The sequence below is a fragment of the Apteryx rowi genome, unplaced genomic scaffold (assembly GCF_003343035.1).
Source record: "Apteryx rowi isolate R43461 unplaced genomic scaffold, aptRow1 scaffold_158, whole genome shotgun sequence".
In the NCBI taxonomy this organism is placed as follows: Eukaryota; Metazoa; Chordata; class Aves; order Apterygiformes; family Apterygidae; genus Apteryx; species Apteryx rowi.
In genome coordinates, this window is record NW_020447841.1 from 605,847 (window position 1) to 629,828 (window position 23,982).

General features: G+C 40.1%; 1 long non-coding RNA gene across 2 annotated transcripts; it reads left to right on the forward strand.

Annotated features, from left to right (window-relative positions):
• On the forward strand, positions 1-23,759 carry LOC112962906. Of its 2 annotated transcripts, XR_003252448.1 has the most exons (8): positions 1-152; positions 3,321-3,519; positions 4,737-4,868; positions 5,384-5,542; positions 10,147-10,257; positions 10,635-10,741; positions 18,210-18,293; positions 20,561-23,759. It is a non-coding gene; the product is annotated as an uncharacterized LOC112962906 (long non-coding RNA). The 2 variants fall into 2 exon arrangements; XR_003252447.1 differs by having other exon boundaries at positions 4,737-5,542.
• Positions 23,760-23,982: the final 223 nt, after the last annotated feature.

Consider the following 23,982-nt stretch of genomic DNA (forward strand, 5'->3'; position numbering starts at 1 on the left):
TTGGCCAAGGTTTTGATGACAGCATCTAACCAGGTGACTGCATACAACTCGTGGGCATATAACCAAGCATTCTTCTCATTGCTTGTATCAGATGATCAAAACTGAAGGAACCTCAAACCGTCTTGGACTGAACACTGAAAAACCATGTGACAGTAAGTTGGTGTTGGAACAGTAGATAAATCAGTTATCAAGATAAGACATAAGTTTTTGTACAATTTGTTATTATGGGTCTGACAGATTCTTGTCTTGAGTAGATTTCTTGAACTGGTAGTGTCTGAGCATCTTCCTTGCAGATCTCTGAAGTTGTTGGAGAACTAGCAAAGCTATCTAGATACCTGCTTTATATCTTAGTCTGCCATGCTAAAATACTTAATAGTAATAATCTCAGCATGTTAATTGCTAGCAGGGACAACATTTCATTCTGTTCTGTGTCCTGTCTGAACTCAGATTAATCTATGTACCCCTATGTCCCAAAACCTGAGAATTAAAAAACAGAATTCAAAATAACTGCTTTCCACCAGCCCTTTCCAATGTATGGCTTGTATCTTCCAAGGAAAACTCCTCTCTTGTTGCTGTCCAAAATCGTCTAAATAGGTGGGGCTTTAAACAGCGTAGATGTACTACAAGTCACTTAGCATGGCCTCTTTCCTGGGTTCTTCCTGCCTTATTTAACAAACTGCAGCCTGAGCTTTTTGCTTAGCTTACTGCAAACTCAAACCGTAGGAGCAGCCATATCAGAAAGTAGGTGCTAACTGGATCCAGCCACTAAAATTGGCAAAAGCAAGTTGGTATCTTCAGGCAGGGATTTAAGTTTTATGTTAGAGTAGAAAAGCATAGCACTCCCAGGCAGAACTTGTGAAACGAGCACCACATGAAAATCCTGTTGACAAATGATCGGCATGCCTAGRTATTTTAACTTAACCCAAGTTACTGTCAAATGCAGGAAGTAAAGTGAACAGATGGGACTACAATTTTTCTAGTCTCTTACAGATAGTCAACTAAGTTGATACTCAAAAATAGTAAGTTAAAATGTTTACAAAAAGCAAAGTATTTTTAAGTTGCTGATTTCTCCCCACTATGGAAGTTTGCGTGTTCATGGCACTTTAAAGGTTTGAGTCTTTTGGGTACAAGGGAGAATACTGTAAGTAGGTTCAATTAATTATGAAAAAGGCTTAATAGTATCTTACAAACTAACTGATGCATCTCATGAAATGAAGCAGAGAAGCACCTGAAGTTGATAATGCAAAAGGGCATTAACCTTGGCTAGTAAGTATTTTCCAGTGTGATGTTTTTCCTGTCACTTTGCTTTGAACTCCCAGCAAACCTATAGTGATGTGAAAGCTGCAAGGGTTTTACATTGTTCCCTCTGGCCAATTCCTAGCAGTGTTTCTACAGTTCTGTAAGTTCTTCAATGTCTTGTTTATGTATACTCTTTGAGAGTATATAAATCCATAATTCTGTTAGCTGCTCCAGAATATTTTATGTTTACACTTCAGGTTGCCATTCCTGAGTGGTTTCTTGCACCTTCTATAAAAATAGACTGTATCACTTTCATGAAATTTTGAGAAAGGGAGCATGTAATGAGAATTATGTCTTAATGGATAAGCGAATAAAACTAGAAAGAAAAATAGGCAACTAATACTTTCCATCAAGGGATTTCAGAGTGCTTTACAAACAAACAGATAAAGTTTCCAAAAGAAATTAGAAGCACCATGCTTATTTTACAGGAGGCCTTGTTAAGAGGATGGGGGCGTAAGATTTTAAGGCCCTATTCTGCTGAAACAGGGAAAGAGCAAACACCTTATTTAAATCTTGTCTACTCAGGGCTCTTGCCTAATGGGTACAACAACAAATTAACACTCTGGTCTTAGAGGCTTTTATTTGYCTCTACCAGCTAGGGTAAGAAGGTGCATCATTCCCTTTCTGTTCTTGGGTCTGTCTAGTTTATATCCATATGAGAGCTTAAAAACTTACTTTACAAAAAGGACCTAATCCAGTTACTACAACCATGTCTTTCATGTTAGAATTGATCTAGCATATAGATGCCATCTAGTGGTTAAAGGCCAGCGGATGAAAAGTTATTACTGCAGAACTGGCATTTTATTGCATGTTTATTCTGCAATTTGATGTGGAAACCTTGTCTCTTTTGTTCAGTACTGAAATATATTCATAGGACATGCTCCATAATAGCTCAGAACTTTCTTTGTTGAAACTAGGCTTACCTCAGTGAAAAGTTCAGATTAAATTCACTTAAATTTGCCAAACTTCATGGAGTCTCTTAAAGGATTCTTTTTTTTTTTTTTAATAAAATCAGGGCTGCCATGAAAATTATAGAAAGGCATCAGCCACCATAGGCTTTGTCTTCTGTGATGGTTTCCAGGTTTCTTCCCAAGTCTGGAATCTTCTGTTCTCAAGTCTAAATTTAAAGTAAGGCAGGTTTCTTTGCATAAGTTTCCAGTGATTGGATAAGAATTGATGGAAAGTCTGTAAGAAACACAGTATGTTTACCTCTGGTATAAATCAGTATTAACTCCATTGAAAAAATTAATTCAGTTTTGGCTTAGATGTAGAGAGTTAATAGATGCTATCAGAATAGGGCTAGCATTAAATTTGTGAATACCCTCTCTACCCAAAATTTTACATGTTTTGCATTGCTTTTAACTTAAGCCTCTCTTCCTCTGCTCCATCTATGACTTGACATTGCAGGCATATATACCCTCAAAAAGATTTGTAGGCCTTAGACCTGATTTGGGAGAATTGCTTGATACTTTGGTCTAGCTGAGTCCCAGCGGTTGCCTACAATGAGTTGTGCTTGAAGAGCTGTATCTACATTAGTGCTAGTTTGGAGCAGTTGTGTGCTTTTGAAATGAATCCCTCTGTCCCTGCTTACTGGTTTAGTTTGCAGAGCTCATGCCATTGTACACAAATTAGATCTTTTGGTTTAGTTTCATATAAAAGGAATCCGTTTCCAGTGCATGACCAATGAATGGGGTGATGGATCCCAACTACTGAGTGAGCCATACTTCTTTGAAGTCCCCCAGCTGGATGGATGGGTGAGCATGGGTGCTCTGATAGAATAGTATGAAACATCAGGAGCTCATGTGACACTCTACAGTGCTTCTCATGCCATATAAAGGCAAACTGACATCTGTACTTTTGATACTTTCTGTCAACAATCACACTTGTGTCTTGCTCTACTGCTTCTCTCTCATCTGCCCATCATTTTTCATCAATATCCTTTCCCTTTTTCTGTCTTGCTTTCTGCCCTTTCTGAACCTCTTCAGTCACCAAGGGCTGATTTTAATTGTCCCACTTTTCAGAGTGCTTTTCTTCCTGATGGTGGCACAGTCCCTTTGACTTCCCAGATGTTCACGCATGGCGGCATGTTGGGCTGCAAGGAAATACTCATTTTCAACCTATGTTATGAGAAGGCTGAAATCTCTGGTGGCTGGATAACCTAGCGGCAGGAGGCTGTTCACCTCATGACAGCTGCTGACTATGAGAGGCCCTGCAATTGGTGTATGTATACAGTTCAAGAAGATTTCTTGAAGATCAGGGCAACAACCAGATTTTGAGGTGGCGCAGAAGATTTGTCCTTGCTACAGTGGTATTGAACAGATTTTTTTGGTGGGAGTGTACAGCCTCCTTTGCTAGTAATAACTTTGATTCAATCCAGATGAATGTACTGCTTTCCTATACATGTTCTTAGAGGGGAGAGGCATGTGAAGCTTCAGGTGGAAGTAGGGCATTGGTCTCAGCTGTGTGGGGAGGGGCAGTGAATGTTGCCAGTCTGAGCAGGAGGGTTGTTTTAGGCTTTTAAAAGCAGTTCTCCAGAGTTGTGAGCTGTAGGAGAAATCTTCCATGTGGCAATTATCTATCTTGGAAACTGCCTGATGATTTCCTGCCCTGTGTGAGTACTTGACTCTGTCCCAGGAACTTTAGCAAGTCACACAGCCAGGATGACATGCTCATGCAACCTTTTTAGGCTTCCAAGAGGCTATACAGCCTCTTCCCCTCCACAAATGCAGTAGGGTATGAGCTAATGGCACTACACACAGCCCCACAAGGAATAACAATGGCAAATATTGTTTGAGGTGTCAGTGTGCTTGGTATGAAAGGCAGTTACATGTTACAGTAATGTTCTTCCCCTTTTCCCTCTTCATCTTCCAACAAGCCTAAAAAGATTCCTGGCTGCTCTTCCTTAGTCACACTCTGGGAGTGAGTAGCAGCATAAAGTTTGTTCTACAGGCAATACCTTGTAACACTGAGTGGTCWCTTCAGGATCAGTGGCTTGGGTGTCAGGTACAGAGCTGCTACTTCAGTAGAAAGCCGGCAGTCATGGATTGTCTGTGGGCCGTGTACCCCCAGGATGGCAGAAGAAAAAGGATGCTCTGTCCTGCTTGCTAGCATGCTTTTGTTCCAAGTATAACATTAGTTATATAGAATGTTCCAAATACTTAGCAGTCCGGTGTGGGATGTATGTCAGCAGGAATTTCAGGTGGTTGATTACGAAGGGGAGGCAATGCTAGAAGGCATGCTGTTAACAACTAATGTCTAAGGCAGAAGTGAGGAGGAAATAGAGAAGGAAGACCTTGGAGACAGCCATGGTCAGAGTTACCTAGAGCTGTTAGCAGGCCCAACAGCAGTTCATGGGCAGCCTGTGTGCCAGACTGCACACACTGAAGCTCAGGAGCTGGAGACTCAGTATCTACAGGAGGCCTTTCATCTCCCTCCAGAGTTCCCACCTCATGTTCTTTGGTAGTGACTCATGGCCAACTGCAAGAAGAGATGAAGAGAAAGGTCAGCTTGATCCCTGCAACAGCTGGCATACACTGCCCAGTCCTCAGAGACCCTTTCCGCTTACCTAGGTAAGTATAAGCAGTGGAGTCTGGCATGACAGTAGACTCTACACACAGCGCTGATTGATTCTCCCATTTTCCTCAAAACTGTGGGAATGATGTTTGCCCCTTTGGTTAAGCCACACTAGCAAGTTTGGGTTATTAGTCCCTGGTGGGCCACACTGAACCACTAGGAAAGCTTTGTGTTGGCCCACTCATTCCTTCCCTATCTCTTTCTCTGTCCCAAGAGTCCTAGGTCCCATTGGCTCCCCTGAGCCCTGTCACTGCTCATCCCCTTATGGGTTATGGACCACTTCTCAGGGAACACATTTTTCTTAGGACACTTGCTGAGCCATTCCAGTTTAACTCAGGTGTTCTGACCACTCAGATTTTGGGAGTTTGCCTAAAGCTACCTGACTTTCTGACTTGTCCTTTTTCAGGGTACAGACTGTAAGCAGTATGTAAGGCTGGAAGGGTGTGATAACTCTGAAAAGGGTGCTTCAGCAAAAGCTAGGCTCAGAATAAATGTATTCCTTTTGCTACAGGCTGGAAAGGAGAGGTAGGCCTCAGGCAGAAGCTCTTGTCTCACTGGAGGAAGAGGGAGGAGGGGAGGACATGACTTTCTTCGTGAGGACCCTCTGTCCTGTGGGACCTGATTAGTTGGCTGTTCATCCCAAGCTCTTCTTGAGTCTCATTCCTCCAAGGTACAGCAGCAGTTGAAAGGCCTCATCRCACTCTCCTTTCCCCACATCTTTCCCCTTCTTTGCCATCTCTAGTGATATGCTGCTCATCTGTGTGAGGCATAAGGGCAGTGTGACATTTTATGCAATCTGTTGAGAAACCCTTAGTCCAGAAAGCAAAAGTTAGTTGTTCTTCAAACATCTTCAAACCAAAACACAATAGGGATATTTGGTTCTGGGAACCAGACTAACTTAAGTCTAAAAACTGCTCTGAAACATATCGAGTGTAGTTGCAGGATTCTCAGCAGTTAGTGAGAACTGCTTGAGTGTACTGATCAGTTCTTGTACTGCGCTACTTGGTAATGTAGGTAATAGTCAAGATCACTTAGTGTGGCTATAGTGTCAGTGTGCTTCTGCTAGCAGAGCTCACTTGTCAGCACTCTTGTATTGTTATCCAGCCCCATCCGGAGCAGAGTTGGATGACTGATGTTACAATTAATGGTGACTTCTCTATACGAGTGACAGCATTTGTACTGAAGCCGAAGGAGCTTGTGGAGAAAACATACCAGAGTAGGCAAGACTGCTTGCTCCCCCTGACCTGATTGTCTTGTATAACTCCCTATACTTCTGACTTTTCCATGGGAAACATAACTTGTGTATCTGTGTTAAGGTCTGATACCTTACCTTCACAAGGAATGTTTTCTTCATTTGATTCATCTTTCTTACCTGCCTCTGGAAATATTAGTTTCAGTAACTTTTCAACAGCATGGTATAATTAAATTTTATGTTAAAACAAACAAAAAACTTACAAGTCCAAAGAATGCACCATGCTTATCTAAATGACAGGGGCAATACAAAGAATGCAAATCAGTGCTTTTACTTGCCTACAGATTACTTGAGAGGAGTTATATCTAGAGGTTTAAGTTTAGGTTAGTTTCTACATCTATTTCATCCTTTGTTTCTCATTAAGAATGTTACCAAGAAGTTTTTTATATTTTTGTGTGTGTGTATATATATATATATATATATATATATATATAAAAAAAAATATGTGAGTCAAAATTTTGTGAAGAAGCAGAAAGCCTTGGTTTATTAGTAACAGCAGCTATTACACTTCTATATTTGTTGAATTATTGGTCCAGAATTTTGTCTGGTATGAGTGAGTACCATATCTGTTTATTTCAGATATATAGCATGCATTCAGCTTTTATAGTCATATCTGGGTGGTTAAGAGCAAATAACAGCTTGTGTCTTTAGGGCTTGGGAACACTGACCCGAGGCTCTGAAGCAGGCTGGGAGGCAAGGGAGAAGCTCTTGAGTGTGTGGCTGTCTTTGGGAGGGGTGGCAGTATCCAGGTGCTGTGTTGGGCACCTCGGGGAMTCATGCTTGGAGGCAGTAACACATGCAAGAACCAGATTGTCATATACATAACCTGCCAGGCGTGAGTATATCCCATATTCTTTTTTGCAACTGGAAATACAGAAATCCTAATATAAGGCTTAAGTATTTCAGTACTCAGATGAATTGCTATCTCTCCTTGGAAAAGTTCTCTCATTCGCTAGTTGGTATAGAAGTATGTGAGTTATCAAAATGGCCATGAGGTGGCATCCTGTACCACAAAATAAAACCTTTTGCATCAAATAGTGATTTTTTTTTTTCTTTCAGTGCTTGCTTAGTCACCCATGTCTGTAAAAGTAGACTTCTTTAAGTGAAGTGCAGTATTTTTATATAGTTGATCTCAGTCAAGAACTAATTATTTGCAGGCATTTTGGTCAGGTTTTTTTAGGATGACTGGATGTATTAACTTACATATACAACTACCCAAACTGTATTTGTGTGATTACAAATTTTTGCATGTAGTGGGTTTTCTTGTTTGTGTGGGTTTTTTTGTTGGTTTAAAAAAAAAAAAAAACAAGCCACTGACATCCCTCTCTCAGGGAAATCTAATTTTTAAGTGTTCTTCAGTTTGAAGACTAGAACACTAGAGTGGCTGGTATTGTTGTGCTCTGTGAATAAAGAAGTGTTTGCTCTTTGTGTGCTGCAAATATAACGTATATCCTACCCCTTCTCATGTCGAAGTAGTTTACAATCTACAAGTGTTCACCCAATACATGCCTCTCAATCTTTTGAGATAGGTAAGTATTGTAGAAAAAAAGTCAAAGGATTTTTTTTTCAGAGTGCTTGTGAGAACAGGAGCTAAAATATGAAAGATCCTGACTCAGGCCTGCAGTCAGGGTTGGTTCCCTAGTTGAAGACAGTAGTTAATGTCTTGCATGCAATGCTGGCAGCTGTGGCCAGCATTTCCTAATAAGGGATTGTATTTTTATTTGCTTGGAGCTCTTCCAAAACTTTGGTTCATGCTCAGTCTGGTTTATTCTACTTTCTTTCTTTCTTTTTCCTTTTTTATTCCAACCTCTTAGAAAAATGAGGAAAACGTTTTCTCTGCCCATATTGGAGATACTTTGTTCACACGTGTTTGGCCCAGGAATAATGCTATGAAGCAAGTAGCTGAGGAGAACTGCAGTCCTTCCTTCAAAAGGGTGTTGTCATATTGACAGTAGGACTTACCTACTACAAGGTTAATACACAGTGTTCTAATTGCCCTGGATTAGTTGGCTCCTGATCTTCTTTCACTGGTGACTACTAGACATTAACCTCTCATTCGTACTTAGAACCATTATCTTCAATCTGTAGAGTTAGTTCGATGGAGGAAGAAGCAGTACCATTATGAGACAAGAAAAAAACCCACCATCCTTGCTCAGCTTTATTACCAGCACCTACCAAAGGATGACCAGCACTATGGTGGGATGACTGTTTGGTATGCTAGGGTGAACATGCACAGGACTGATAATTTGTACAAAGGGTGGAGAGGAAATCACCTCCTTGTTCTTGGTGTTGGACTCGTTTGATAATATCCTGTGACTGTTAGCAGCTTTGGAGGATCCCATGTCAACATGTTGTCCATAAGCTATTAGTTGGGGGACCTCTGAAACTTGATGAAACGATTTTTGTTGTTCCAGTCAATGAGCTTTGTGTGGCTGTAATTCTCTAAAACTTTCTTTTGCACTTTTTCTGCATATGTCCACATTTTTTAGAAAAACAGCATATTTATTTTAATTTACATGTCAGTAACCTGTTGATATTAGGACCTCAGGTATCTGTATAGGAGATGGCAGACACTGCCCTGTACAGCCTACCAGGGAAACAAGAACTTCAGAGAGTACAGAAGGTAGGAATGATACACATGCTCCTTTGAAATTGGCATCTGGAGCCCACAAATAGCTCATACTGGAAACCACTCAAAATTTCTCTTTGAAATACCATTTCAAAGTCAATTGTCTTTCTGTGTTTCCCTAAAGGAAAAACAGAAGTGGTGTGCTGCAGTTGATGTTTACCTCTTGTTTCAATAAGACTGATTTTTGGCAAGATAATTGTCTATGTCTAAGACTTCAACCAGCTTTAGAATTTCCATTCTGGGAATACTAAGCTTTGTAGGCCTGGTGGGAAATAAACTGCTTGTGTAGTTCCTTACCCACTTATGATTTTGGTTTTTATCTGTCTGTACCCATGTCCTCCTTCCTGGAAAATCTGCCTATACCTCTGTTACCTCTGCTCCATGTTTATTGGTTTGTGGCTTTTGCTGACGTCCTYTCATTACAGGTATTGGGAAGCCAAGAAATGGAGTCAGCAGACGTATTTGAGAATTGACTCTCAAATGGGCCATCCCAATCAACCCTGAATTCCCACTAGGCACCCACTCATTAAAAAACACAGTTGTCAGAAGCAGTCTAACTGCAATAACAAAGTAAAGATAACTTACCCTGCTGTGATGTTTGCATGCTCTGTTACACTTTTGCAAGTATATTACTGGTACCCAAGCTACCTATTTTAAAGCTATTGTGCTGGAGGTGGTTATGATTGTTTATGATGGTAGTATTTTTATCAACAATACAACTCAGTGCAAACAACCTCGAGAACAGATACATATTTGAAATGAATTGTGCTCCTGGCCACAAGAGTTGATATAAAGTGGCCTTTCATATGAAGAATGAAAGGGATATGCCTTTTCTCACCTAAACTTGAGCTGTAATAATTTAGGAAAATAGCATACAGAAGCTTCTGCCTAAAGGTGTTGCTGCCTAAAAGGAATTATTCGGTTGAGCTTTGTAGACTGTACAAACAAAGATATTAATATAACTTACATCGGGACTTTCTCCACTGGGGAAGGCTTGATCCTGCAAAATGCTGACCCCTTCTATTAAGACAGTGAATTCTTGGAAATAGTAGGTATTACAGGAATAGTAACTTGCATAAGAACCTCTGGAAACAAAGTAAATGGCAAGGCTGTTTTCAGTGGCAGGTCATCTGTGTACCAAACACTTCTTCCTCCTAGGGTGATGTGCTTAGGAAACTATAGAGATGCTGCAGTGACAAGAGAGGTTTGAGCCACAAGTCTAAACACATAAATAGTTCACACCCCATTACTGCTGTGGGGTAGCACTCAGATGCAGAACTGTGAATTGAAGCAGCTGAGGTACAGACATGTGTCCTGGTCTGATGTTGAGGGGGATGAATAATTGGGAGCGGTAATGTCTTAAATGTCGCATGTTGTCTACCATTTTTTCTAGAACCCCAAACTGTCATAGATGAGAATGTTGCATGCTGCAGTCATGTACCATCTATTGCTGCTTCTTGGGCACACAAGCATGTTCCTGAAGATCCCCGTGTCGATATCCCAGGTTTGTTAGGTCAAGAGATTTAACTCTCTTTGTTGACAAAGCATCATACTGTATTGATTTTAAGCAAGTGATATCTTGCATTAGAAGGAGATTGCCCTATATCGCATGCCAGTCTAATCCAAATAAACTATTACCTTTGTAGCAGTCTTAATTTGGACATTTCTCTATCAGATGTATCAAGCGCTCATGGATTTCAGAATCATGAAGCTTTCATTTCAGCACATACCATGCACACTACACACCATATCTTCATCCCAAAGCAAAATATTTCTGTAGTTATTGACTCTTCTGATATACTGTTTAATTAACAATAAGAACAAATATTGTTCCAAAAAGCAAGGAGCTTATGTTGATTCCTGTAATTACTTCTTAAACAGAGGGAACATTCATGTCCAGCTCTCACTTTAGAAACCACAGGCACAGCAGTCTTGAAGTTATGAGGAATTACCCTGATTGAATGGCATGAAAAGGAATGGCAGTAAAGGTAAATTGTGAACTTGTATTTTATTTCTTGATCCCTAGCACACAGAAAATGTACTGTTGAAGGGGCATGGATGAAAGTCTTTTAGCTAAGTAGAAGCGAATGCTACGCAAAGTGCCCTGGGCACTGAAAAATACTCATTTTCAGTGTGAAACATTCCCCAGTGTGAAAGCTGTGATACTTATAATTTGAGGTAGGCCAGGCTAGTGAGTCACCTTTCTGGCCGGAATTCACCATGGATGATTAACAAATGATGTCCAAAAATCAGGAAGGCAAAGGTCCACTCTCAGACCATACAAAAGCCATCTATTTGGGCTGAAGGTTTATCCACTACGGGGTGAAATCAACATTTTATCAAACATAAGTCTGACTTAAAGTCTGTCTGATGATTAATTTCTGCAAACTATCTTTTACTGGATCCCAGTGAAAAGCCTGTCAGGTCATTTATAAATTGAGGCATGCCAAACAACTGTTCTTTTCATGGATAATGGCAAAAAAGCAGCAAGTGAAAGGGCTACAATTGCAAATTTGGAGCAAAACTAAAAGACAGGATCTGGATTCCTTTCTTTTGGCTTGAACTTTATTGCAGGGATTTCTGAAAGTAGCTGAAACTTCTGCTAAAGGGAAACAGGGTCTGGTCGACTCCAGCTGAGGTGCACATTACACTGCTTGTGGCATCTGATCTCCCTTCCCCAGAGGACTAGTTCACCCTATGGGAAGGCAGACAGTGGTGATGCCTCCTGTCCTCCCTCTGGTCTATGCCAGGAAAAAAAGCCATCTCTGTATAGGAGTCCTGGCAGGGGATGTTCTGTGGGGACACCCAGAACTGTTGTGCTCTTTAGTTACCCTGGAAACAGCATCTTCCTTTTTGAGCTACTGCTTTGCCACAGATATTGATGCGTTCCGCACTGCTGTGGCTACATCTTTGCTCATCACCTTTCTAACTAGGTTTTCACTGAGGCAAATCAGCAAGCTAAGCATAAACTTTCTAGTGGGTAGGTCAGAGTCCTCTTGCATGTTTTCAGCTCCTCTTGATTTCAGTGAGAAGGCATGCCTGAGAAGAATTTGTCATTTAGTACACAGATGTGAAATAAACTATCCCTAGTGGTTAGTTCCCCTCATAGATATCCCTAATAGTTAATAGATCTGTTCAGATCAAGCATTCACCTCAGTCTTTTTGTTGTCCTAGATGTTTTGTCAAGTATTCAGAAAGTCTGTCTGTAGCAAGAAGTATGAAATTCAAATCACAGAAATCCTCTGCCCTTGATATAGTTTTTGTGCATTGCCAGATCTCTTTACTGCAAGACAGAGTGGATGCCCGCGGACATTGTCTGGTGAAGAGCTATTTGAGATAGGTGAAAGATTGTGTCAGAATGTGTCCTAAAAATTAAACAGTATAGCAGTTGTATGATAGTGCTTGATCCCATTCCCTGGCACTCTTTGGTTTACTAATACAGATGTAGCTTTAAGTCCTGCAAGACTAATAGATGCATCCAAAAGGCAGGTGCGTAATCTGATGATACCAAACCCATGCTGTCTGTTTTGTTATAAATTGTCTTCAAGTTGCAACTTCCCATCAAGCCTTTGTCAACAACTCCTCTTGTAGTTATCCTGGTATCTCCTCCTTAGCAATGGTCTCATAAGAGAGTAGCCAACTGCCTCCTTTTGAAAGGAAGGGGATTCCTTTGACATGAAAGTGTGTTTTGATGGGTGATATGGAATAGCATTGATGTAATAGAGCTGTGCTAGTGGAAGTAGGAAGTGCGCTTGGAGATTGTGTACATGGTATCCTGCAGCCCTCTTACATCATCGTTTAGGGTCTTTATAATTTGCTGGCAAAGAAGTATTGTTGCCTTTTCCTTTTGCGGAGTCTGCAAACAATAGTAGCTATCAGATTCTAAGATGAATGTTTAATCAATTGGACTAACTTGTGAAAGGGAGAGGGCAGACCTTTCCTTCCACTTGGTTAATCAACTTCTATGAAATCATTTGTATGCCAAAAGGAGTAGTATATAATTTAACATCTGAAGTGTTCTGCTATATATACATTCTTTCTTCTAGAAGRTAGAATAGATGTTACAAATGAGGAGGCTTTGTGCAAACTTGAGAATTAACTGGAGATTAAAATGAAACCAGAAACATTCTATAATTTCAAGCCATACTACTGTCCTGTACTTTGAGTACTGCTTCTTAAAGCCAATAGGTCTTATTCATGTTAGGGTTCAAATTGGTGTTCCATTAACTTTAGATAGTTTTGCACTATTGAAGAGAGGTTTAGAACAGTAGTATACATTAGCCTTTCAAATCAATTTATTAGATGATGTTCTCCAGGTAAATAAGGTAAAAAAAAAACTTCTTAAATGGATTAGCAGTTCCTGATCCATTTAAACACTGATTCAGTGGAGCACCTAAGTGTGTACTTAATTTTAAGCACAGCAGTAGTTCCCTTTCAATCAGTAGGACTATTTGCATACCAAACTTTAAGGAAAAGTTCAGGCACTTTTCCAAATCAGGATCATAAGAAGGGTTTCTTTGACATGACAGCAAAGTACGTTAATGCCAGCCCTAGTCTTTTATTAACTATTTCTCATCTTTATCCCCTGCTTGTGCAAGCTTTTCCAGCCAGTAGATTGAGCCTGTACCTGTCTGATCCTTTCTTAAATAGCTTAGTGGTCCCTTTGGGCTTAGCAAAGCAGTGTTTTGTCACACATTTCACCCATCTCTGTCCTTCAAAATAATCAGGGTGTTGTTTTTTGTTTTTTGTTTTTTTTTTTCCCCCTCTAGTGTTATTTGACTTCAGTGAAGTTACAGGTTTGCACTTGGAAACAGAATGTGTTTTTTGACCTACTATTTCACCACAAGAGACTTGGTTCTGAGGTCAATTAAATATATCTACTATGACATAGGGATAGGGGATCTTCCATCATGCGTGCCACTAGTTAAGAATCAAAGTCAAACAGGAATTGGACATTCTGCAAAGCTTCTGACTCCTGTGTCCTGTAGGCGAGTCTCTGGCCTTTTCCAATATATTCTGTGTTATTGATCTCACTAACATTTGTGCAGTTGCCTGCAGGCTCTGCTCTGCAGTCTATTTTCAGGTTTTCCCATAAGTCGAATGCCTGATTAGCTACTGTTTGTGCCTTGCATGAAAACTGATTGCAGCCTTAAAAGAGAGACAAACAGACCTGAGCCATTTGAGAGCTGTAGTTAGTCCTCTCTTTGAAGGTATAGCAGCTTATATAGGAAACTGTTCCAAAGTTCAGGGAGGGTAATAGAAAGGCATTGAATCTCATTAGTCTAACGGTGTTGCGGATATGTGCAAGCGTGGACTTATATATGGGACAGTACCTTGCATGAATATTCCCTGTGCTGTGTCCATGTGTTGCAGCCTTGACTACAAAGTTCTACTTCCTCCTTAAATATAGCTGTTTGTAGGGAAATTGAAAGATTGTTAGAATGAAATTACAAGCAAGAGTAAACACTGGCATTTCACACTCTTTATAGAAGAGACTTTCAAATCTGCTTAAGTGATTTGGATGTCCAGTTTGTCTTCCTTTTAATGGGAACCAGTCATCTAATATCTCCATGCCCATATGTGTGTGTATAATATATGTATATAAACACATTCTTTCACACATGCAGTGTATGTAAACTAAAATTTCCATATAATGGTAGTGCTCCTATACTGATGTCTGTTTTATTTCAGGAGGAAAAAAAAATCAAACTGAATAGATATTTTATTGTTTCTAATTATAACTCCTCTTACACTGGAAGTGATTTTTGTTTGCATGAACAGCAGAGATGAGAAAAAGCACAATATATCTGAGCAAGTTGCAGTAAATTTAGTCTTGCTAGTGTTTAATAAAAGGAAAAAACACATGGAAGAAAGTAAGCGGAAGAAAAAGTTACTCAAGTTTTGGTATAAAAGTCTCTTAAGTTACAAAGCTTTAGAGGATCATTAAAAACTGTTGGACATAAGAGAGCAGAGAGGAATTCTCTGTCTGGCAATGAACCTGCAAAAATGAGCATCAGCATTATGCAGTGACCAGCCCCCTTTATTTATCTATAACCTAAGTGGTATCACCATCTGATTTTAAGGTAGTGAGTTTGATTATAGGTTCTGTAGGCCAGGGCTTTTTATTTTTACATGTATATAAACTACATAGCCTGATGGTGTTTTGTCTGGACAACCTAACTATTATTACACTTTAGAAGTTTGGTGTGTTCTTGGCGCTGCTTGTGTAGTGTGAAAGACACTCCACTCCAGCCTGCTTCACTGAGGCATTTAGTTGGGAGACTCACAGGTAATTTGATAGTCTGGGTCAACGTCTGATAAGCCCTAAAGCAAAAGAAGAAAAACAAAAGATGATACAGTCAAGGCTGTATCTTGTGGGACTGCAAACTATGGACACATAATAATCCAAAATACATAGTCTCATAACCAAAATATGACAAGAAGGGATCAGCCTAAAGTCAATTTTCTGTGTATGTACAAAAAAGTAGTTTAGGACACTTAAAGAATTGAAAGAAGAAGCAAGAAATCAAAGCCTGTTTTCTTTTAAGCTGTCTTGTTCCACTTATCACAGTCTTAATATAGTCTGAATTTAATATCTAGTATGTATGTTAGACTTGCTTGATACTCCCTTCTTCTCAAAGGTTTTATAAGCATGTTACACCAGAGGGCAGTAAGAATCTACTTATGCTTAAAGCTGTTTTTGCATCAGAAGCATGCAATTGCCTGTTTTCTCCCCTCTCCTCTTCCCCTCTATAATGATATTCAAAGGCTAGATAAAGATGATAGTGGGGAGCTGCCACAACTGTTGTCACAGTCTTTGTGAATGCAAGATCTATGTTTATAGATCTGTTTCTAGAGACTGAACTGATTCTATAGATGTGATGTACACTGCAAAGAATTCGGGCCCAAGTTGATGACTGAAACAGCCCTTGAATTCTAGGCAGTTTTTATCTTGACTCTGAATCCTTTAACACTTAGTAGAGGGGGAATGATGTGATAAACTATACATTCTCAAGCATGTTTTATTTGTCATTCACTAAAGTATCTTCAGCCTTTCCTGGAAGGAGCCTTTCCCTCTACCCCCCAGTACAGTATCTAGCATCTATAAAACAGAGTCTTTAAAAGTGCATGCATTTGCAGGGGAGGGGAGAGCCAATACTGCAAAGCAGCATCAGCTGGAAACCTTTCAGATCTATACAACACAATAGTGTCAACAGTACCAGGATTACCTCTGCTCTGTGTATCTCCTCTTTTTATTCCTCACCCATGCTCAGCATCTTCTGTCAGTGCTCTGGAGCCACTATAGTTCTGTTGGATTTGGTTGCCATTGCCTCCTGTCGGTTCAAATCAGTGTTCCAGTACTGCAAGCCGTTTCAGTAGGTTTGGGGTTTCCCTCCTGTCCTGGTTTTATGTCTTTGAGGGACATGTTCATGCACCCTCTTCTTTGGCTCAGTGAACTCAGGTCTCAGCAGTGCATGCAATAATCTGAGCACAGTGCCAGTTCATGGCTGAGATCGGCAGAGGCTTTGGAAATTTGCTCCCTCTCCTTTGATTGGAAGTAGCCGAGGTCTGAGGAGCTTCAAGACAACATTGCAAGGCTCTTCTTTCCCCCGCCCCCTGCCTTTTCCAGGCRTGTGAAAGTGTACGTGTGTGGGAAGGAGGGAGCTGTCACTGCAAAAGAATTGTTCAGAAGAGTGGGGGATTTACTCATTTCCTAGTTTATTGGTGAGGATCTGTCTTACGTTTTGCTACACATAAGATGTATTTTTAACTTTTCTCTCTGATAACTAGAACATATGGACAGATGGATTTATTCAAAGATAGATAAAACATACTACTAATTACACAGACTGTGCATAGGGATGCAGTGGACATGGCTGTCTGTAGAAGTGCATAGTTCTCACAGTTACATTTGTTAAACTGAAATGTGGATATGTGGATGTTAGAATACAGGCTGTGGGGTTTTTTGTTTTTTTTCCCTCTTGCCCATACACATGTGAGGGAAATGTTGAAATTGGGACCCACCCACCAGTCCCATCCATAGAGGACAAAGGCAGGCTGCTCACTGTGTGATTGTTCAGAGCTATCCAAGGGGTGGGAAATGCAAGAAACAACAGAGGTGAGATGCAACTTGCAAAGACCCCCTATATCCTGTTCTGGTGCCCTCCTTTCCCTATTACTGAGATTAAGTGCCAGCCGAAGTCCCTTTTTGGAAAGATCACTGTCTTGTAGGATAAGCACCAGGAGGCGAGTCAGGGAAATGAATTATTTAAGTCTTCTGCTTTGGTAGTGTTTGTAGCTTGCCACATTGTCATAACTCCAGCCTTGCATTATTGCAACWCTCTATGTTCAGATGACCCCCTTGTGCCCTGTTTGTGTGCTTCAGGGGATCAGGGAATACTCGAATGTMTGCCTGCTTCTCTGAGAATGACACCCAGGATGCTCTGATATGGAAACTGCCCGCTAGGTACCATGTAGAGATCACTGCCTCAGCGAACAGATCCTCAGCCCGATGTTAGACAATGATTTTTGATAGCTATCAGTCAAGGGCAGATCCTGTCCTCCTTTTTATTGGTGAACAGATAGAATGACACTGTAGAAGTCAGATTTGCTCTAGTGCATGTGAGATCAAAACAGAACCCCTAATCTGTAAACCAAGATTTTACATAATGAGATAAATGCTTCTGTACATTTTGCTGTCTTAAAACTTAAGTCCATATCTTCAGAACACTTTGATATATCTCTTGCACAGAAACACTTTAGTTTTTTAGGCTAAGTCACTAGCACACGTGAAGCTTGGGTGTTAAGATGCTGTTATAAAGAATGGGTATTGTAATAATGTYGTGTCTGATCAGGGAAATACAAAATCTAGACTCTCTATACTTTTGACGTTAAATATCTCTACAAAATTCCTCTTGGAAACTGGCTTCGCTGTGCATAACTATAAAGATTGCTTTAACAAAACTATAAAACAATCCCCCAAACTGACAACTCAAGACATCAGTGACATGATTGAAACTGCAAGTTAGTTAATGATTGTTCCTCTAAAATATAGCTATGTGGACAGAAAATGTAGTCATGTATTGAAAATATATTTAAACCCAATTTTCATACTTATGCCTCAAGGAACAACAAAGGGCATAAAACACTGTGTAGTTGTAAGAAATCCTTAAATATGCATTGCATGGTATAGTATTGCAGTTCCATCAGGAGATGTGAAGAGTGCAGCTTGAAACAAACCTCTGTTCTCAGCCTAGCCTGCTGGGCAGGTGGGTGCCAAAAGGCTATATTCTTCTGTGGGGTGTCAGAAGACTGATTGATTGATTCATCATGTGAGATGTAGTAGGACTACACAGACAGAAAAGCATAATTTTGGATTTAAATTTGAACTTACTTGTTTGTTGGTATAGTTTTTTGGTGCGAATATTTGCACTGACTCTGTTCATGTCTTTCTAGGGGAGACCAGAATCAGTGAAACAGTGGAGGAAAAGTTAAATCATGTTGTTCTTATCTAATTCAGAGCACTGCATATGCTGCATGGTATGTGGTAAGGTAATTCCTCTCCTGTAAAATCACAGTGCAGTGGTACTTTGCTTATGTTCAAGTGCCTCTTATTAACAGAAAATGTTGAAAATAATCAGCTGTTCAGAGGACAACAGCAAAATTACTTAGGCAAAACAGCTGAACATTTTCAAACAAACAAGTTTGAAAAATTTCTGATCCAATAAAATGGAAGCATTTCACACAAACAGATACATTCTATTAATGCTTGGAGAAAAGCTTTTGAACCTTCTTAATTTGACAAGTCAAAAGCATCTCATTACAATTATTATTATGGATGTTTGCATATGACTTAAGTCAGAACAAGGTATTTTGAAAGGTAATTTCAGTATTTTCTTTTGCCCTTTTTTGTATTTTTAATTGTAAAGTAAACTTGAACATTTTGACTTCTTCCAGAGAGGGTTGAAAGTCTATTTTGAAGTCAATACCAGCTAAAGCCCTTTGGTCAATATCTTGTGGAGGTACTAGGGTCAGGTCACCACCCTACTTACTTTCTAATGGAGGAGTTAGGAGGAAATAGAGAAACAATCACCCTGAAGCGGCACAGCCTGTCTAATCTAACCTTGGTCAGACCTTTTATGAACAGCTACTTTAAGGTGCCTACTTGTAGCTTATTCTGAACCAGAAGCTTGTTAGAAATGTTAAAAATCCTAGTGCAGGGTCTTGGGACTCCATCACCGTCAGACTTCCCCAAATAATGGAAGTTTTGAATTTTGATCAAGTCTTGTGGATATGGAAATCTGAGGAAAGATTCAAGACGGATTCAAGAAAGACAAGATTGATCCAAATACAGGGGGAAAGAGCTTGACAGCAGTAGAGCACCCAGTTCTTGAGGATCAGACAACAGTGTGGTGGTAGCCTCGTTACATATACTTAAAACTACAGTAACCAAGAGGAAACAGTCCTACTCTTATAAAAGGAGAGAGGTGCTACATTACTAAGTAGGTCCTCCTGGTTCCAGTGTCTCTGAGATCCATAGTCAGCCCTCCTCAGAGTGGCAGGTGATGAAATAGGATTGGGAAAAGCAGGAGTGTTTACCTGATTTGTCCTACTGGGCAAGAAATAAGGAATTTTGGCTCTGTACCCATCTGTGTCATTGTTTAGGCTAGTTGCCTGCACTCAGTTTCCCTCTGAACAGTTAAGTTCTTATCTGTCCCAGTACACTCTCTGGTCTGCTCCTGGCAGGGTCCTGAGATGTCTTTACAGAGATCAGACTGTAATATTACTACTTGGATCTGTGATGGCAGGATTCATTATAGCAGTGCCCATAAGCAAAAGCATTCAGGCCGTAGTTTGTCACACAGGTCACTTGAATATCCTGAATAAGAAGCTTCTAGCACATCTTTAAGAAAGAAGAAAGTAGCAGTACAGTTGCTCCTTTATGTTCAACAGATGTTTCCCAAACCAAGTAATAAACTCAAGATCAACAGCATGAGTTAATCTTCCCTGAAGTTACTCCCTCTGCTGTCTTAGAATAGTTATGATTATTACTATTACATAAATATGTAGGGGCTCCTGGGATCAAGGATTCATTGTTTCAGAGACTGCAGTACATAGGGCAGGAGGGACCACCTGATGCTAAAAGATTCAACCTAAATGAAAAAGACAGATGAAGGAAGACTTGCAGTGTGCTAGAGTCATGTATTATCTCACTAGCTTTTGTTTAACAGGCCTTATTCTGAAATACAGTTTTCACTTTGCCCTTGCGTTAAAATTCTTAAAAAAAAAAAAAAAAAAAATCCTTTTAGAAGAAATTAAGTAGAAGCTAATGGTAGCTTTGCTTTGAAATCTGCTTATGCTTTGCATAACATAAAATCCTGCCTGTCTAGTTTAGACGTCTGCTTAGTTCTGTGCCACCTTGTATGAACATAACAAGCAAGACTCAGTCTTAAACAACAGAAGGTCAACTGAATTCCTGTTAATCATTTCTTTCAACTCACAGGAAGAAAAAAAGAAATCAGTGCAGAACAGAAAAACACTCAAATGGGGACCTCTCATGTAGTTTCATAGAGCTGAAACAGAGTAAATTCAGCCTGGTCATCTACAGTCTCTACTTTGGGATCAAGTACAGCTTTTTCCTATTCCCAGGAGAGAGTTCACCTCACTGTGGACACTACTGTGGCTGGCAGGCAGCATCTGGCAGCTTTTCTAGCAGCTGCAAGGAATCTTTCAGCTCTTCAAATGAGCGCAGCCAGTAATGACAGTCCATATAAATAAATGATTCCTGGTTTTTTTGTTTTTCACAGCCCATACTTCAACAGCTGGGAGAACTTCTATGGATTTGAGACCCTAATCCAGCATCCTACCTGAAAATTAGCCAGCCTGAATTCTGGGAGCAGTATAGTCATGCTAGCAGGTTGCTCTAACACTCTGTGCTAGGGAGGTCATGCATCCTACCTCTGTGAGATTAAATGGGGTGCCAAGCCAGCATGGCCATAGAGGTTTGGGTGACCCAACTACCTCAGGCGGAGCTAGCCTGGGTGCCTTCATGCAACACTACATCATGTATGTGTGTGTTTGCAGCCCGAAGTATATTAGTTTGTGTGGCTGCCAAACTGCATGCAATAGTCATGCTGAGCTAGCTACCTGCTTTCACTTCTAGTACATTTTCACTTTTGTTGCTTTTCAGATCAGTCTCTGATCTTGAGTATCTGCAGCTTGTTTTTTTTTTTCCTGCAGAAAAATATTAGTTTGAATTCACCTGATCTTAGAAAGATCTAAAGCATCACTGAGTCAAGAGGGCTTTTTACCCTGAATTCAACAGACTTTGGGTGAGGTCCTAAATTTGCTTGTATTATATTTTCCTTAGAGTCTAACCACACTCCTTATATTACTTCTCTTGTAATATTTCTCAGCCATTGGTAGCAGTTGACAAAAGTTCCAGTTTAATACTGAATGTGACTGTCATTAATGTGCCATTTACTCTCTTTCATATCACTGAAGATGCTGAGGAGGAGGGGCCTGGAGACTTCCACCTTTTTTCATATTTCAGATTCATATTTATTCTCACCCTGTTAACAGTGCTTAGGCAGATTTTAGCTTGCATGACCTGGCTCATATCTGAGACAATTTGAATACATTTTGAGCGTAAATTGTGTGTAAATTATTTTCTATAATCTAAGCCTATATCAGATGCTTCTCTTTCATCTGCTAGTGGTATGTCTAAAATGAAACAAACAGCAATATCAGCAACTAAAATTAATTAAAGATTTGTGCTTTAGAGACCCAGACAGTAGATTACTCTTACTTCTGTTATCCTCTGCATGCCTATAGATTTTCTTTTTCCTTTCAGCATTTGTTCCTTTTCATTTTATTGGCAATAGATGCTGTCATTACTGTTACTGAGCAGAGCTCAGCAATTTTTCAAGGATGCTGTGCTATATTGTGTTTTCTATCCCAAGATGGAAGTCAAATGTGTTGGTAGAAATTTAGCCAAATCCAAGAGATGCTTCCTCAGGAAGAAATAAGATGCAGCCAAGCAGTAAAGGTATAGTTCCAGCCCTAGTTGAGTTCAGTACTCAGTAGACACTAGGAGCCACTGCCTTTCATTGAGGTTTCTGTAGATGCTGTAGCTCCCACTTCCCTGTGCATGATGTTTGTCTGCATGAGATCTTAGGTACCAAAGGTTGCTGTCTCCTCCTATAGAATATACAAAATAGATTAAACCCTTTCCTAAATCATTAACAAATAAAGGATTCAGTACTCCAAATACCTAGGGCTGGCCAAAGTGCTTAGTGCTGGGTCAGGTCTCTTTGAAGTTGTAGCATCATACCTGATACTTAGTGTCATGTTCAGAAGTAATGTCAGGAGCGGACCTGAGAATGCTAAGTGACTTGGGAGCTTGCTACAGGCCCTCTGTCTCTCTCAACTTCTATGGTTGAGAGTGAAGGTGCGCAGCACTTTCCAGGATTAGRCTATCAATAATAAACCATTTTAAACATCTCAAAAGTAGTGCTGTGATAACAATCTAAGTAATTAATTGCATTACTTTTAATAGATCCTTCAAATAGTGCCAAGTCAGTGACATCTGCTGCAGTGTCGTAATACCTTCAGGGAAGAATATTTTTAACATTGAGATACCTCAAAAGGCAGGCTGTAGATGGACTGAAAATGGCCATGCAGGGGATAAAATGTTTTAACAGACTGCTAAGCTCTTCTGCCTATTGCTCAGCCAAAAAAATGTCCATTCACCCACTTACTGGTGGATGATTTAATTAGGACTTGTTTTTGAAAATGCAAAACCTGTCTCAGATGCACTTTGTGTTTCTTGGAGAGGGCCAAGTTCTCCTCTACCTTATTCCTGATTCGTATCAGTATTAATGTTGCTCATGTTAGCATAGTTATCTTTTATACCCAATGATGAATCAAATCCAGGGGAGGTCTCATCCTCAGCTCATATAAATAGGCTAACTCTAGAGCAAGTAAGGGCCCTGATTAATACCGGCAGGGTATGTGGTGCTGGAGTTTTTACACAAACACAAGTTCACTTGCTGCTCTGGTTCTCTTGGGAAAATTTTATTTTATTAAAATAGAGTTTATTTACTGACCTTCCCCAAGGTCCATTTCCCCAAGAACCATTTATTTGTTCATAAAACAATTGTGTTCATTAACAAGACATCTTTAGCTAGGATGTATTGTGTTCCCTAAAACACTTTGTGCAGAATTCATGAATCAAAGCTGGACAAACCAAATATCTTTTCAGTGGATATGATCTCATTATCACACTAACTGTTCATCCCTTGAGATGGATAGATTATGGCTGGCAGCTGCTGCCCTGGAGACGAGTACATCTATATACTTGAAAGAAATGGAACCTTTTCAATAAGATATTTACTTTTACATTTTCATGCTTGTGTCAAGTCACAGGGTTTGGGTTGAGGGCCAGGCTTACTCCTGTATTAGTGCTTGTGTCTGACCTGCTCCTGTTCAGTGGACCAAATGTGGAAATAAATAGTGACCTAACTTATGATCTTGCTCCAGTGAATCTCAGGAGGACTGGCAGAACTGCAGCCTTGTACTATCTCTCTTTAACCCTTCATGACTCTCTCCTGTATCGAGAACTGTGCGCTGCAGGGGCTGTGCAGAGCTGGTGGTGTTGGCTTTACGTCTGTAGAGGACCCATATGCCTGAGGTTTTTCCAGGAGCCTGTCTGCTGCCCCTCTGTACTGTGCATATAGCAACGGTGAATTACAGATCCTACAGTGCTTTAGAAAGAGAGAGAGGGACAGAGTGCCAGATGGAATTTTCATGTTTAAAAATGTCACCACTTAGAAAATAGCAGAAGAGGAGCCTAAAAACAGCGTGGAAGAAGGGAGGATTGTTCAATGGGTCTTTGTCATCTCTGTGGCATGGAAATAGCTGGCAACAGTGCTTCAGTGACTGGAAACCTCTATGGTCATTTCCAAGATTGGCTGATGGCTTACATGGAAATTGGGCAAATAAAGTAATTTTTTGAAAGAGCACTTCCCAGTTAATTTCTCCTCTCTGAATGCTGTTTCCTCAGTAAATGACTGTTTTATTGCCAAAATTTACTTATTTGGCTGCATTATGTGTACAATCTTCCTTTGCACATAATTTGCCTAAATTTCAGACTTTTCCGAAGGACTCCTGATTTCCCCTGATGTAGGCTAGACCTGCTGGAGTTCAGTATCTCTGAAAAAGGAGGTTT